The 17,105-nt window shown below is 36.5% G+C and overlaps 1 protein-coding gene across 1 annotated transcript in view; it reads right to left on the reverse strand.

Moving 5' to 3' along the window:
* LOC124367668 (protein yippee-like 2) overlaps window positions 1-17,105 on the reverse strand; it is a 231,823-nt gene that overhangs the window by 165,280 nt on the left and 49,438 nt on the right. The window contains exon 2 of the mRNA XM_046824675.1: window positions 13,110-13,174. The gene's annotated coding sequence lies outside the window, so the exon portion shown is untranslated. The remainder of the gene's footprint in view (window positions 1-13,109; window positions 13,175-17,105) is intronic.

A 17,105-nucleotide genomic window follows, 5' to 3' on the forward strand; every position in this document is an offset into this window, starting at 1 on the left:
AAAAAAAGGAGAGGCCGATCCCCTTTTAAGCCTAAATCTGCTCGTCCTCATGGGCCACTGGCCTGTGTGAGAATCTTATCAAACATGGGAGAGTCAATACAGTACAAGGTCGATGGTACTGATAGAAAGTGCATCGGTCATAGACAGGACTTGAACCTGCGCCATATCTAACTCAGATCCAAAGTCCAACGTCTTAGACCGCTCGGAACGCCCAACACTGACTTGGCAGTTGAATTTTGAAAACTCTTATGCGGTACCCAAGGTTTACACAGGTTTTATATGAATATTTGGAAAAACACATCTCTCTTTAAGTAAATCAACAATCGGGGGAAATTATGATCATACTTTCGAATTCTGATCCCGTACAGTGAATTATTTAGTACTAGATTCTGCAAAAACGAACCCTGAAACTAAACTGGCCAAACTAAATTAATATATAAGTACATTAACGCCTATCATTTTCATATTGGTAGTATTTAACGTGTTTAAAATCTTTACCTGTAACGGTTCACGCAGATTAATTTAATACAAAAAGTCACGAACAAAAATAAACAGTCCATATTCTAAAACTTGAAATTACTATAAAAGGTACTGGTCTCTTGGCGTTATTGGGATACTCCCAACCAGTCATTATTGTATTGTACATTGTATTTTTATAATACACTGTGTGCTTGAACTAACTAGATACAAATAAGCGAAAGAAACTTGTACGGCCACAGAGTAATGAATAATTAATAATACGTGGCTGAGCAATGATTGCCAACTCCAATGTACTACTCTATGTACTACATCACATCCGGTTCCGTTATCTCCATGTACATAACAAACACGGGTCGACCTTGGTCAGCTGTACCAACCACGCCAGTGTTGACTAATGATTTTTATGCACTGTATTATTTATAGTAATGGTTTGCCACAAAATGTTGATTTATTACTACAGGAAGAAACATCGAAACGTTCAGTACATCATTTTAAATCGAGTTTCCATTGCTAGAAGCATGAAATAATAATTATTCTTCACTGTATGAAAAATAATCAATACTCTGTTGATTTTAATTACAAAGGTACCACCCATGCGAATTAACAATCAGCACAATGGCTCAAGTATTCATCACACTTGCCATCATCACCGAGGTTCATGCCAATTATTTGCTCATCAAATAATTGCCCCAGCAGCGGTCCGCCGCATACTCGTTCCCCTAGTAATGCGCATCGTGCACTAACAGGCGTTTGTGAGAGCTCTGATTTGAGCTTTAGGAACAAACTCCATTGATACATCTGGCTAGGGAGAGAACATTCTCAAAAGACACTGGGAAAGACAAAGAGGGTGAATAATATCAGCACCGCACTCAATCAACAGTTTTACACCTGTTGGTTTTAAATTTTAGATTATTCCTACTGCTATTTTAAAGATTGTATGTAACATAGCCGTGTGTGGGCGGATCAGGCCAATGTACATATCCCAAGATTTATCACGAACAAAACTTCGCCAAGTCTTATTTCATTCCCAGTAACATAAATGGAACGGAAAAGGGATAATAACAGAAGAGGAAAGATAGAAGGGGCGCCGGTACCCACAATACTGACCTCTTAATTCATCCACCTCACACAACACGACCTCTTTATTTCACCCACTGTATACTGTCCTCCATTAAGAGGGCGCAATACCCCAATGTTAATTTCAACAGTCCTTCTAAACTACCAAAACGAAATAGTTTGACGAACAAAAAGTATTTTGAAACATACGTCCGTATAAAGAGAATTCAGTGAAAAAATTTGCATTTCTAATAAGATTAGGATGACCATTTGAAATTAATATTAGTGATTTGGAATTAAACGCAAGGTCGTCAAGGAGTACAGCGTCCTCTTAATTCACTCACCTCGACAGATTAAGTCTTTGTTTTCGACTGTACATACTTGACCATAGATTATAGAGGTATAAACAGAAGACTCACTGGAAGCAGCGCAATCCGACGAGCAAACTGAAAACTACCAATGATGGAACATACCGCATCACTAGCGAATTCTGTTGACTTGTCAAAGTAAATAACCTCCGAGAGGCGAATAGGTTTGAATTGTCTTAGTGAAGCTGCTGAATGGGTTATTAAAACTTGCTTAAATATATAATATAAAATATTAGAATAATAAATGAGACTACCGATGCGACGGTTAGGTACATTAAGTTATTCACACAAAGAAATTTAACTTACTACAAATTGTTGTAACTTTTATTATTGTACAATGTATAATAATATGACAGGACAATAAAACTTCTGTTTAAGATATACAACAATTTTAAGAGATTTTCTAACGTAGTAGAATGAATGACATTTTTTAATTACACATTAGTATTTATCCAAATATATACTGAAAAAGTAACCCTTCTTTGATACTGACACTTTTTTATACTTTAATATTCTCTCACAAAATAATCATTGTAACAGATGTCGTTTTGTAGAATCTTTCAGTACATCGTAGGTTGTTTTAATTCTTACACGGCCGTTATCATTATTATACGAGTATAACTATATATTCACACACAAAATGTATGGTAGTTATAGCAGTACACATTTTAACGAGTTTGAACATGTTATGGATGAGTTCCTTACTTGAACCAAACACTCGCTTAATTGTAGAAGGGAAAAAAGACACTTCAGCGAAGGTTTAGTTACAAAAAGAAGAAATTTTATGTGAAATTTATCACTCCTATGTTTTAACGCGTTTTAAGTAAATCATATAATTATGTAACAATATAGTTTAAAGCACAACTAACTGAACAACACTTTTTTAATAGTTTTGTTCTTGGTCTGAAAAACCTTTGTGGACAGTGGCATAAGTGGGGGGGGGGGGAAATGAGAGGAATCGCATGAGAACCCACACCCTAAAACCCCAAGGTGAAAAACAGCAGTTCAATTATTTTACCTGGAATTAGGCCGTACTAATTTTTGTGTCTTCCGATTTATAAAGATTTACTCCATACTCACGGGGTGCAATATTCCCTTCGACCATATTCATCCCCCCTCACCATCAGAGACGAGTTGTAATTACGCCACTGTTTGTGAATATTGCTCCATTCAAACATACAAGAAATTTTTATTTTTAATGAATTAACTGTTAATAAATAGTACATTATAAACGGAACAACTAAAACTAAATGTTATTCTAATAACTTGTTTTCTGTTTTGCATGAGGTTTTAAACAATAATGATCAGTGTCTGTATCTTTTGTTTGATGCCACAGAAGGATTATGGAAGGTGCATATTGTATAGCAGCCTCTACTGTTCCAGGCTTCTGATGAGCGATCGCTCAGAAGTGAACGTGCTCTGTGGACCAAGGGTGGACCGACCAGGGCAAAGCCCGGCGGACAGACAGACGTTAGAACAGTTACACAATGGATACAATGCCGACAATACAATGGTAGAGATGACAATGGCCTTGTATATTAGCATTGAGAACAAAGCGTGCACACCACAGTCAAGGCTGATGTGTGAATTGGTCTCGAGAGCAACACTCCCGCTCTTTACTGTATTTTGAATAATAAGTGGATCACATTTGTTCACATTCACGCTTGTGTCAGCAGAGCACGATTTGTACGCGGGTATTGTAGAATCAATGGTAACCACAAAATCGCATTGTACTCCAAATGAAACACTAAAAGTGTATCTCGCATTTGAGTATCTCAACCTTTGAGTAAACTATATCTTATTTGAAATAAGATACAGTTTCTCTCCATCTTTCAAATGCTTAGTAAAAAAATGAAACAAGAAGGAGCCAAATCACCCCGTCATCTTAATTATACTAAATGGATATGATTCTAGAGATTTGTAAAAGTCTCCTGTAAAATCAAAAAGTTTATTTGCAGTCACAATATAAATTGCACAGGAGACGTCATTTATTAAATGTAATTTTTTTACCTTTCATCCCATATCAAGACCGTATTCAGACTTCAAACATTCACGCCTCCCCATTAATGCACTGCCAATTACGCCAACTTCCAGCGCTGGGGTCAATTTCCTCATCGCGTGGTCTCCCAGTTAAATGCCAGAAACTCATCAACACTGTAAAAAGCGTTTGACGCGAAGCAGAAGTTGAGACGAGTTTTTAACACATTAAGCGTCGAGGAATTTTTCCTGGAGTTTGGAAATCTATTCATAAAATAAACATATATTTTAAACATATATTAATAAACATATACCCGTGTAGGCAAATGTTCATAAACCACTGTTCTGCATCCGAGGACGGTAGTTATCTCTGTCTCTTGTCTCACGTTCGTGTATGTCTCGTCCTCTGTCACATTTAGATAAAAAATAGGGTCGTTTCTAAGATGTTGAAAATTTTTGAACACTGTCTTGCACGACTCTCTGAAGCTCAAATTATAGACAATGCGAATTCCTTTCTTGCATTTACAATAAACCCTGAGGAAGGGAATGGACCGAAGAGTACTGAAAGTTCCTTTGTATATTTTTTATTATGAATTACTGTGAGTACATATTTTTGACAAAGTGTGTTTGTAAAGCAAAATACATATTATGGAGATATTATATAAATAAATCATTAATTGATGAATCTATAACAATTATTAACGATTACAAATATATAAAACATCCTGGCATGTATTACTAGCCAATTGCAGCCTTACTCAACTCAAATCCCCAGCATATCAGGGACAAACAAGAAGTTCTCAACTAATCCGAACTGTCTCATAACTCAAACCAATTTCGATTTTCGCGGTCCAGATTCTCTCCCGGTACTACTAACATGAGTGAAAGCGCGAAAACCGGGACGTTGGTGACTTCACGGAAACGCGGGACAAATGGAAAATCGTGCGTAGCGCGTGCGCAGCGAGTCCGGAACTAAGTCTGCGCATGCGTCCGACACGCGGGACTCACGCGCAGGCGCATTAGTGACTACAGTAGTGTCAGACGCTGCGACTGCGCCGCGCACACAACGTGCTCGTTGCACAACTGACCTGGCGGGCGGCTCCGTGTGAAAGTAAGCTTCCATTGCATAACTGCACAGCTGTACTTGCGTCTTTGCAATCTGCACCGAGCGCCCTCTCACTAAATGGACTGCAACAGTGTTCACGGGACAGTTGGTTCCAGATGCAACTTCAAAATTACTGAAGGAAATCTCTGTACTTATACGTTTTTTCAAATCAAATCTTTAATTGCTCGTGACAATCTAATTAATCAATTAATTCTAAATTTTAAACTCTCATGCCACATTACCACCACGTCCAAACTTACATCTTACATCTTTTTTCATACATTCCAGTCTCATTCATCCTTCGCCAATATCAACCCACTTCCACCGATGGAGTCAGTCATCGAATTGGGCGGTTTCCCAGTAAGTTATACGCCCGAAACTCGTCAATGCTGTAGAATGCATTTGACACCAGGAAGCGTTTAAAAACGAGCTTTTGACGCCTTGAGCGTTTGGGCGTTTTTCATAGAATTTAGCAATCTGTTGATGAAATGAACACCTACCTGCGAAGGAAAGTGCTCATAACCCACCGTTCTGTGTCTTCCAGTACGGTAGTTATCTCTGCCTCTAGTCTCATACCCGTGTATGTCACGTCCCCTGGCTAGGGCACATTTAGACAAACAGAACAAAGATGTTTCTAAAATGTAGAGACTGGCCAAAGTCAACAGTGTTGCAAATATTTGAATGCTGTACTTTTGTATTTGCGATACTTCAACCTCTAAATGTAAATATATGCGCCACTGATCCAAGATTTGATTTTCTTCCTAGCACATCGCATTGTTATAAATACAAATTCGATCAATATGTGGCTCAAACATGTTCCCTACATCAATACTGATAGAACAACTCAAATATCATCTTTCAATCGTCATATGCGTTGCCTGAAAATGAACTACACACACACACACACACACACATTGCACAAGCTTCAATTCAGGGACCGAGCCGTATTGTTGCAACCCGCGGTCTATTGTAGAGATCTGACCTACAGATCATAAAGTTGCGTTGCGCCACATCAGCCGAGTTATTATGGTTGCTAACTATAATAACTAGAGACGCCCAGTCCTAGTTAGACCGGTAACTACTCCCGTCTCTGCTGCCCTGATACCATCCCTCGAGTTAATGACCTACTTCATGTTCAGTGTAATAAAACTCGCAAATTGCTTCCCTACTCAGCGACTCCCATAATAATGTAACAAGCCACGTGAAACTAATGAACGTTTATAACAGAGCGACTCGTGTTTCGCGTTTACTGTCGAGAAGTGGGTAAAGTTCAGCGGCTACATAAGAGCACTTGGTTGCGATGCTTTTACACAATTCTTTCGCAAATTTTACACCAAAATTACCGGAACTAAAAACTTAAATATTCAACTACTTTTTGACTGATTACAATATTACAATGATTTAAGTACAAGACATTTTAAGCAGCTTTGGATTATAGTTTAAAGCTCTTTCTAGTGATATTTTAAAAGGTGGCAGCTACTATTTAAATGCTTTATTAAAGAATTTTTAATATTTTTCACCTCAAACTTGCTTTTAATTACAATAATGCAATTATTGCATTAGTTATTATTAGTTTGCTAATTAAAAAAAAAAATAGATACGTTTTATGTACAGAACAACATTTTTGTATTCGTTCTTTTATAGTAATAAGAAAGTGTATATAATACTGTACATAATAATGCTGCACATATAATGATGTATATATTACTCGTAATTGCAAATTTTGAATAGTCTAATGAATATTCACACATCTTCTGAATTATTTAATATTAAATAAACTAAAAACAGAGCAGGAGGTCCAGTATTTCCACCTTGAACAGTTAAAACATTCTTAAAAAGAGTAGGTATATTTCTTGATAGAAATAATTAAAATTAGTATATTATCTTGAGAAATATATGGTTTGCTACACGTATTCACGACAGTTTCGATATAAACTGGTAATAATGGTTCAGAAATTGTAGGAAAAATTATAATACAAGACGTGTTAGAAGTGCCCTTCCTACTGTGTTGAAATGGTGAGAGAGGATCGCACCAGAGGCCTAGGACCAGGTGAGAATCCTAGTATGCTAGATTCCTAATCAGTGAGGATCATATAGCATAGAAGTTGGTGGGTTACAAATGGATTATTGAGTATAACCACACCATTTTCATCTTATATGTTCTTCCGTATTTCCTCGTTACCTTGTGCTTGGCAATGCAAAACGCCCAAAACTAGTAAGAAATTTGCACCAGCCTTATTACATATGTTGTGTACTCTGATTATTTGGAAGTCGAGAGTAGGATTATTGTGAGAGTCGATTTCCGCACGGTATAAGGCATCGTACTTTGGATCTGATTTAGAAACAGCGGAAGGTCAAGTCTTATCTGTGACTGCAGAATTTTAAATCAGTACCATCGACCTTTTACTATGTCGACTCTCCTCCTTATTTTGTTTGATAAAATCATCGGACATGCCAGTGGCACGTGAGGATGGGCAAAACAAGACTTCGAACGGAACCAATCTCTACTTTAAAAAATGAGTTTGCAAGTCCCGAGTTCCCAGTGATTTTGTACTGATCTCAGAAGATTTGCAAACTGACTTTTCGGATTACAAATTACAAATTCTATCACATTAGAAACTTTTTTCAAATTTAGCTTTATTCTGTCCGTCCTCATTTGTTTTACTGACGCCTTAGACCACTCGGCAACCAGCTCTCCCGAATTTCCGAGATCAATCAACCAAATTTAGATTTCCATCGCAAGACTCCTTTTCCCATCCTCCATTTCATCCTCACACACATACCTAATCGTATTCACACCTGATTTGTAGTTACTACGTGGTGTAACATAGTCTAAAATAATCTCCGCAGATTACAAAGCATCGCGGGTAAATAAATTCAACAGCTGAACAATATTCGCCCCATAAATCACCTTTCATAACTATGGAAATCCTCTCCCTTGAATCTTCACGATCGCGGTGGAGCGCGACGGTAACCTCACTCTACCGATCTAAATGTCAACAAGCACCAAACAGATTCACGTATTCATCCCCATTGATCACTGACAGAAATGACATTTACTATAGATTAGCCGATATATCAGGGCTACAGAGTGTCACATGACTGCTGCCACCATATTGATCATGCCGGTCGAGACCCGCCACCGAGCAGCGCAGGTATGCTCCATAACGGCTTCATTATATCACAGAATATTATAACAGGTCCTTGGAGCCCGAGACTAACGATCCTCATTTCAATTAAAGTTCCGACCGCCCACAACTAAATGGAAAACGCCTCTGCGACCCGTTCGTTCCCTGTAACTTGTCATTTCTCTTTTAGGCGTCTGCCAAATTTCAGCTTCTTCTTTGACGATTAGAACAGCTAAAGACAACTTATAAAACTCTTATGCGTATCTAAAATGTAATTTACAAACTGTCTTTTGCACACTGAATTATCCACAAAATATTATGCAGCTTTGACCGTGAATACAATACGAATGAAAACTGCGCTTTATCGAAGTCTAAAATATTATACATTTCTCGACATCTTCTACCCTATAACGAGGGTTTTAATAACTATCAGATGCTTTACAACAAGTACACCAGTTAGTATTGAAATAACAACAATTGTCGTTTATATTAAATAAGAGTTACCTACTATTCTTATAGTAGCAAAACTCAGAAATGGTGTGAATATCCTTTTAATTTGGGGTATCTTAAAAGTGGTGCTTTCAGAGTTTGGCAATATTTATTTTTAATTTATTGCTGAACTTTGTTCGTAACCTTTTAAATTTTGATAGGTTTATTAAGTCTCTCCGTGCATCATGTTGTATAATTCTAGTATAACGTTGTTCTAAAATGTTTCACAGATCAGTAAACTGGAGACATTTACAGTTTATTTGAAATGTATTGCGTATATAATTTATAAAACATTAATCCTTTTTAACATCAATATAAATAAAACTTGAAAAGGCTTCCAATATGTATTCTTCTTTATTTTATATAGTACTGACAATTTAACGAGCATTACATAACCGATACCTGGACACTACATTGTGGTATTGTGCTGGATAATCCGTCAGTACAGTACTTGAAAAAAGTACTGTTAACGAAGCCTCTAGGGGCTGGAAGTATTCCATTTCTGTCCGCAAGATATCTCGAGAAAGAACTGACTTATAGACTTGCAATTTTGCAAGAAGTGTAACTTGCAATCACTTGTAATCACTGCGTTCCACGATAATGTATGGAATTCAATGGGTTTTGGCTGAGAGTAAGGGAATATTTTTGCATGCTTCTTATAATAGCAAAGAGAAAATAGCAGAACAGTAAATTTGTAAACAAGATGAGTACAATCATATGACACTTTAACAAGTCATGTAGCAAAATAAAATGATCAAATCACTTGACATTTTGCATGAGAACTCGGCGAATTATGGACCCCGTCACGTGATGTGACGCATTTCTGTTGATATACCGTTACTGCGTGGCTGGGTGAGTTTTTTTTCTTTTCATGCTTTGTCCACACGATGAAAACTGGCTGAACTGTTATACAAATTTCAATTTTCCACGAATGTCGCCCTCCTCTCGCCTGGGGATCACTGCCAATCGAATTTGGTAACTGTGGCTGGAAGGGAAAGGCAGTTTCATTGTGAACACTGTCGTGTGAATATTAAATGCTAAAAATGTTCAGGTTTTGTGAAACGTTCGTTTATAAATGTATTAAAAATAACTCAAACAACAGAAATATAACGTTTCACGTTTTGGTATCTACCATCTTCAATAGTAAAATGTAGTAAATCAGACTTTTATAAACAAAAAGGTAAACAAACCACAATAAGCTACCATTAGTTAGAATATAAGTAAAAACAAATTTCAGACTAAAAATACAAATATTTCTAGTTTAGTATTATGAACATAAACAGCCGTATTGATGGAAAACGTGTTTTTCCCGTATAAGAATCAAATTTAAAACCCGAGTAATATATAACATTGTAAAAGCATGGCTAAATGTTGGCGGCCATATCGATGAGGTTATCAATGACGCTACAACAAAGTGTTTAGACTGTTTGGGCTCGACTACTCACCTACTATCGAAATGCCGTAACGCATAAACAAAACTTGTTCAGTGTAAAATATCCCTGCAGACCAAAACAGCACGTCTCTGCATTTCCCATCCGAAGTTATGGTTAGTTTCAGTTGGCGCGCCGCCCGATGTCCTGCAGGCAACGTTACATCACGGGATTACTTCCTCAAGGCTACATGACTACACGCCGAGCCTGCCTCATGCATCCATGTCTCATACCGTTATTGAACAGTTTATAATTAAAACCCACGGTTGTTGTTGTCGTTGTAACGATATATTGATAGATAATGATATTGAATATATCCTTTTGTTTGTATTTCTTTATCTGTCTCATTCTGTTAAAATGACAAAAGTTCTAGACTAAAATCGTTTCCTCATAGCTAAGTAAAGCGCATTGCAAAGCATCAAGGACACATCGGAGTTTTAGCAATCCCATGCATTAAGTATGGAAGTCTCTTAAAATATTCGAACCCCTCATATATACTGAGTGTTTTTGACCTTACGGTGAATACTTCTCCATCAAAGGTAAAAGCGACCTCAAAAACGAATCGGCAGAATTATTTCGCCAGAACATTTTACCAGTAACGATAAATATAACATTTTGTGTTTTCTTCTCCACTGGTTTTATACATATGCTCTATAATCAAAAATATGTAATGATTGATATGGTGATCTATATCTCAAGAAGGAATAAAAAAGTTCACAGTAAAACGTCTTCTTTAAAACTTAAGAATATGTTTCCAAGAGGTTTTATACCAATTCATCAAAACGCTTTTTAATGATTGTTCATTGGAAAGCAAAACAAGTGAGTTTGGCACGACATGGCCCGATTAAACTCTTCCCACTTCCCCGTCCAGTCAACGAGGAATTGTCTTCGGCAGTGTTTGCTCGTTAAGTGTTGCGTCGTTTGTACTCTAACGACGTGCTAGTATTCTACAACTTGGTGATTTAGAATTTAAAACTTGCAATTTTATGGAATTGGTGACATAACTCTAATATATATCATGAAATTGGTGATTTATAAATCTAGTAGTTGTCATCTCTACAATTGGTGATTAACCATTCTAAAACATCCAATTTTATGGAATTGGTGATTTAAGGGGAGTCCAACGTCCCTATACCGCCCATGTTTAAATTGACATATTTTCGGTACCATTATCTCCTGTTCTACTAACAGTACACTTTTGAAATTTTTGCAGTTACTTGTGTATGGTTGCTGAGGCATTGGACGAAAAATCTATGTTCAAAAAATACATAAAAAATTTTTAACAATTTTTATTTTAAAAACATGTTTTTTTACAATTAATTTATTTATAAAAATATTTTTTCCTTGTTCAGTTTTCTACCAATTTAAAATCTTTTAGGTCCAAAGCTTACTTATAGAATAAAGGAAGTGCAGAAAAAATTTCATCAAAATATCTCCAACGGTACTTAAGATATGTGTACCTAAGTATGAAAAAAAAACTTATTTTCGGAAATCAGCGATAAACAAAAAATTCTTTGAATATTGTACTTTAATTTGACAATTTACTGATAATCTTTGATCACTCGCTTTTAAAATCCTCCAGGGCAGTACTCAGTATCATCCACTTCTTCTTCTCTCAATCTTACCCTTCTTCTCTTGACCCTGGACTCCTTGGATGCCAACCCCGCTGCGTAATCCGATTTTCTGATTCGAGCTTTGTCAGCAACCTTCAAAGCGTCTATTGTGTTACTGCCGATATCTGAGATTCCAAAATGCTTAAAAACTTCTAATCTACCCAGGTTTCCATTATTGAAAGTTATTATGGCATCGTACACCCCTAGTTCGAGTGTTTTACGGCCAACAAAAAACATTTTTCGGCAACCTGGTCCACACAACGTTGTTGAAACTGTAAGTCGTCAGCTGATTCAACACAGATTTCTGGGTAATTGAAACAATAACTATTGCCAACCTGATAAACAAAAACTACAAACTAAAACCACTCAAATAATACATGTACTATAGCTATTGTATGAAAACCCACTGATGTGAGGCAATTGGTGCTGAAGTTCTAGCAATCAAAATTTGCGACGGCATGTTTTCAAAAATTATTTAAAAATATTTAAAATCAAGTTTACACCATGTTTTTGGTATTAAAATGTTCCGAAAATACTAAATTTGTTGATAAAACAAAAAAACTAAATTTGAAAATTTTTCAATTTTTTAGTGTTGGACTCCCTTAAAAATCTAATTCCATCTAAGTACTTGCCATCTCTAGAACTGGTGATTTAGTATATCCTAAAACTTGCTATTAAATGGAATTGGTGATTTATAAATCTAGTATTTACCATCTCTAGAATTGGTGATTTAGCATTCTAAAACTTAGAAATCTAATACTTGCCCTCTCTAAAATGTAATTTCCGTGGACTTGGTGATTTAGAAATCTAACACTTGACATCTCTAGAACTTGTGTTTTAGAAATATAGTACTAGACTTCTCTAAAGTTGGCATTATGCACTCTAAAAACTTAAAATCTCGTTTAATAGGTGATTTAGTATTCCACAAATTTTATCTCATAGCGTGAGTGAGTGAGTGGGTGAGGCATTTGAAGAATTTAAGTTATGCATTTTCTCCAACGCTGAAGGCACAACGCAGTGTAGATTGCGTGAAATGAGATTATGCGTGCATGACACTATAACGACACTCCAGACAACCGACATGTCCGTGTGTTGGTGTGCCCGGGTCAGGTCCGGTGCAACAAAAACACTTTCACCGCTTGCGTGGCAGCGGAGCGCGGTGTATGGGGACAATAAAGCGAACACTCTCGTGCAGTTGTTTGTGTCTATTCCATTTAACAACGGCGTGATGAATATTTCAGACTTTGGCCCTGAATCTGTAACTTTCCACGGCTTGAAGGCAGTAATGTGATCCCCATTATATGTTTACACCCACAAAGCAAGGACATGTAAAAGATGAGATCGACATCTACATTCACACGCCTCGGGTATCGGAGAATTCATCTCACGTGACGGTTTATTAATTGTGTTAAATTGTACATTTAAAACATTCATTAATGAAGAATGCTATTTTATACACTTACCGCCTTCAACTGATTCGGTACAAGATCATGAAGACGCCTTTTCCACAGATACCTCCAAACTGCATCTGCAACAACAATAAAATAATAATGTCATGAAAATACAGGAGTCAAAATGAGAGAGTAGAATAGCTACGGTAATACAGTATTTTCAATATTAATTATTTACACTCAGCGCTGAAAAAATATTTTTATCGCGTATGTAATATGTTTGGAATAAATGCATCTAGTAACCCAAAAGCCTCCCTCTCTTCACATACTAATAAATATGTACGAATGAAATGTTCAAACCTCTTACGCATTAAAGTAGCATTTCGTTAAAACGTGTCCATCGCCCTCTAAAATCCACGTAGGAAAAAAATCAATTAAAAACAAACAAACATAAGCAGAGACAACAAGAAAACTAATACAACCCTAGCAGTCGTTAGTGTTCTATCTAGGAAATGATAATAGTCGTTTGTGGTTATCTAGTATCTAAATGGCGTTGCACCTACACTCTAAAATTTAGATAAAACAAAACTAATAAATCCAAGAAACTATAGTTCTGACCATTTTGTCAATAACAGCGAACATTACATCAGAATTCAATCATTTAACATAAATGCCTAACATAAATAGTGGTTAAAAATTAGTTTCCTTTTATTAACGCAGGAAAAGAAATTCTCATACACATTTTGAGTTGGTTTGCAGCCCCGAATTATTATCTCAAGACATAAGACTGCCACTTATTTTTATTTTCTCAGTTCATACAAGAATGCATCCCCTAATTATTTTCTTAGATATAAGACTGCAGCCTCTGATTATTTTCTCAGTGTATATAAGAACGGAGCCCCTAGTCATTATCTCACAGCATACGAACAAAGCCTCTATTATTTTCTCAGTACATATAAGAACCCCCACAATTATATTCTCACAGAGAAGATTGCAGCTCCTAATTATTGTTACAGTACATACAAGAACACACCCTTTAATTATTTTCTCACAGATAAGCCGGAGCCCCTAATTATTTTCTCAGTGCATACTAAGAACGCACCCCCTATTTTCTCAGAGATAAGACTGCAGCCCCTAATTATTTTCTCAAAGCATATGACCGCAGCCCTTAATTATTTTCTCAGTACATACAAGAAACGCAACCCCTAATTATTTTCTCGGTGATTTTACTGCAGCTCCTAATTATTTTCTCAGTACATAAAGTATAAGAACGCAGCCCCTAATTATTTTCACAACGCATAAGACTGCAGCTCCTAATTATGTTCAGCTCCTAATTATTTTCTTAGTACATACAGTATAAGAACACAGCCCCTAATTATTTTCACAACGCATAAGACTGCAGCTCCTAATTATTTTCTCAGTACATACAGTATAAGAACACAGCCCCTAATTATTTTCACAACGCACAAGACTGCAGCTTCTAATTATTTTCTCAGTACATACAGTATAAGAATACAGCCCCTAATTATTTTCACAACGCACAAGACTGCAGCTTCTAATTATTTTCTCAGTACATAAAGTATAAGAACACAGCCCCTAATTATTTTCACAGCGCACAAGACTGCAGCTTCTAATTATTTTCTCAGTACATACAGTATAAGAACACAGCCCCTAATTATTTTCACAACGCATAAGACTGCAGCTCCTAATTATTTTCTCAGTACATACAGTACAAGAACACAGCCCCTAATTATTTTCACAACGCATAAGACTGCAGCTCCTAATTATTTTCTCAGTACATACAGTATAAGAACACAGCCCCTAATTATTTTCACAACGCATAAGACTGCAGCTCCTAATTATTTTCTCAGTACATACAGTATAAGAACACAGCCCCTAATTATTTTCACAACGCATAAGAGTGCAGCTCCTAATTATTTTCTCAGTACATACAGTATAAGAACACAACCCCTAATTATTTTCACGACGCATTAAGACTGCAGCTCCCAATTATTTTCTCAGTACATAAAGTATAAGAACGCAGCCCCTAGTTATTTTCACGACGCATTAAGAGTGCAGCCCCTAATTATTTTCTCAGTACATAAAGTATAAGAACGCAGCCCCTAGTTATTTTCACAACGCATAAGAGTGCAGCTCCCAATTATTTTCTCAGTACATAAAGTATAAGAACGCAGTCCCTAGTTATTTTCACGACGCATTAGACTGCAGCCCCTAATTATTTTCTCAGTGTATATAAGACTGCAATTCTCGATTACTTTCTTAAAGCATTCGACAGTAGCCAGTAATTAAGTTTTCAGAGCATACGATTGCTAATCCCTAATTATTTTCGACGGTAGCCTAATTTAGAATAGTCGTTTCCGGACGGCTAAAATGTGTAGTTCTTCAAATCCTACAAGTGAGGAAACAACTCCAAAAAATATAACATATTCATCCTTCTAAAGTAAAGAACATGAAGATAGTGAGAGATTATAGTACAACCAGGTAATTGTTACATATTGAGATGCAATTACTTGTTTTATCTACAACAGTGATATGTCCAACCAATCTTCTTTTTAGCATTTTCTAGCACTGTATTATCAAAGCTAAGTACAGTCATTGAGCTGCTGGACTAGGCAGATAAACTAGATAAGAGACTCTAACTATGAGATTGGTTCTGGCCACATACTGTACTTAGTATAGACCTGGGTCAACCAACTGCCATTCATGCAGTCTGTATCGAACCGCATCCGTACGTTGAACCATCGTTATTTTCGTGGAATAAAATACTGGCGGTTGTCATGCCACCATTAGAAGTCAATGTCCTATATCGTCCGTTAACCTTGTTCATTGCAGAAATGAGCCGCTTTATATTCCATAACAGTCTCTCCCGTAGGTCAATGTAATTTGGTGTGAACCAGAAACATCAAGTATTACTGCGATTACAACTCAACTAAATACACAAATTAAAGTAGTGATTATAAATAAAAAAAACAGCTTAATTTAGACATTAAATGATTACTTAAACTATAAAGAATTATACCTATAACATCTAATAATTGAAAAATATTCTCAATGTATAGCAAAACCTTGCTTTTGGACCTTATCCAGAAACATGTGCAAAAGTGTGATTAAGTTTTTTTTAGCTTTATACAGAAGTTAAAAAATAATACCCATTTAAAACGTTTCGTAACATACACATGATGTTTTAACATTACATCTACTCAATACTTTCTCTAATTGTAGAAATTCAAGGAATTCTAAAATGATGCTTTTTTGTACAACAAATTAAAAATAATAATGTATGTATAATGTAGTAATGTATTTTATAATGTTACAATATCATAAACAGAAATGAAGGATGGTAAGTGTATGGACAAGAAAGGTATTGTAAAATTCAGCTCCAGCATAATATTTTCGGGGTTCTTGGACGACAGTCGATAACAGACTAACACTATTTTATCCAGACAGATTAGGTATTATCAGATAATTCAATGTTCGGCGTTAACGGACTAAAACTGTTTTATCCAGAAAGATTCGGCGTTATCGGACAATTCAATTCTCGGCGTTAACGGACTATAACGCGGTTAGCCGGACAGATTCGGTGCTATCGGACCCACCCCTTTTTATCAACGATACTGTTTAACGTGGCTGATTAGCATATGTGGGAAGAAGCGGCTCAACAAAACTCGCGTAGCTCAGGCAACTATGGAAGTCACATGGTTACCACAGAGAACCCTAAGTCTACAGTACATTCTTACCAAGCGGCCGAGGTTTTTCGGACTCCGAAACAAATAGCCACGTGCGAAAAACGGGTCTGCCCCGTGCCAAATAGCCGCGCACGCGCAGGAAAGATTATGTTATTAGCCGAGATAGGCACGCCCTTAGTGATTGGTTATCTCGATACTTGGCTACACTCGAGGCGTGGAAAAACCTCAACACAGGAATTGTACTTGTCAGCCGAGTGTCAATGACACAAAGGCTTACAGCATGTAGTGTCATTTAGCGTCGAACAGCCACGGTAACGATCCCGTAATGGCAACTTATTTTTTAATTTGAATTTTTCACATT

Source organism: Homalodisca vitripennis, chromosome 8 (assembly GCF_021130785.1).
Source record: "Homalodisca vitripennis isolate AUS2020 chromosome 8, UT_GWSS_2.1, whole genome shotgun sequence".
In the NCBI taxonomy this organism is placed as follows: Eukaryota; Metazoa; Arthropoda; class Insecta; order Hemiptera; family Cicadellidae; genus Homalodisca; species Homalodisca vitripennis.